Consider the following 895-nt stretch of genomic DNA (forward strand, 5'->3'; position numbering starts at 1 on the left):
AGTACCGGGGAGTTGGTTCGAACTCATAGTGACCCTGCACAGGGTTTCTGAGGCTGTAAATCTTTACGGGAGCAGAAAGCCTCATCTTTCTCCCATAGAACAGCTGGTCATTTTAAACTGCCGACCTTGAGGTTAGCAGCCCAATTCATAACCACTACACTACTATATATATATATGCTTTTATTGTGAAGGTTTACATGGCAGATCATCAGTTTTATATTCAACAAATTACTGCAATGCTTGCAATCCTCTTCATGCGCCACCAGCTAACAGTATTTACTTGTATTACTCCTTTTGTGTGTGTGTGTGTGTGTGTGTGTGTGTGTGTGAAGGTTTTTATGGGGGGCGCACAGTGGTCAGGGACCTACTCAGCCTTTGTTGGAAGCTGCTTACCTCATGTAGACGAGGACGTTGCTGAGCTCCTCTCCCTTCCTCTTGGCACGGATGTGTGTCCCCACCCTTTTCTTGATGAACTTGAGTGCCCGTTTGTCCTTGGAGATCTTGAGCAGCTCCATGGCCCGGTGCTCATAAGGCAAAGCCACATACCTCCCGGATCATGTCCCGCATGAACTTGGTGTGCTTGGTGAGGAGCCAACGGCGGTGTCTGTGCCTCGGCTTGTTCATGTTCTTGGTTACTTTGTGGCCCTTGTTGAGGCCAGCGGCCATAGAGTAGCGCACAGCCATGGCTGCTGCAGCGGAAGTTACCCCTTTTTTTGTGGTACACATACCACATTGAAAATATAGATTCATTTAAATGTCCTAAGGGCACATTTTGCAAGCCAGCCTCCTGCCTGTGGGCACACTGCCTTTCTCTGTTCATGGGGTTTTGCTGCTCGAGCTCTGTACGCCACTGCCTCTGCCATCATCTCTGTTGTCACCGCTATTCTGGTTAGTA

The 895-nt window shown here is 48.7% G+C and overlaps 1 pseudogene; it reads right to left on the reverse strand.

The window, feature by feature from the left end:
• Positions 1-368: 368 nt before the first annotated feature.
• Positions 369-684, reverse strand: LOC102832127 (annotated as a pseudogene).
• Positions 685-895: the final 211 nt, after the last annotated feature.

Source organism: Chrysochloris asiatica, unplaced genomic scaffold, assembly GCF_000296735.1.
Source record: "Chrysochloris asiatica unplaced genomic scaffold, ChrAsi1.0 scaffold00071, whole genome shotgun sequence".
Lineage (NCBI taxonomy): Eukaryota > Metazoa > Chordata > Mammalia > Afrosoricida > Chrysochloridae > Chrysochloris > Chrysochloris asiatica.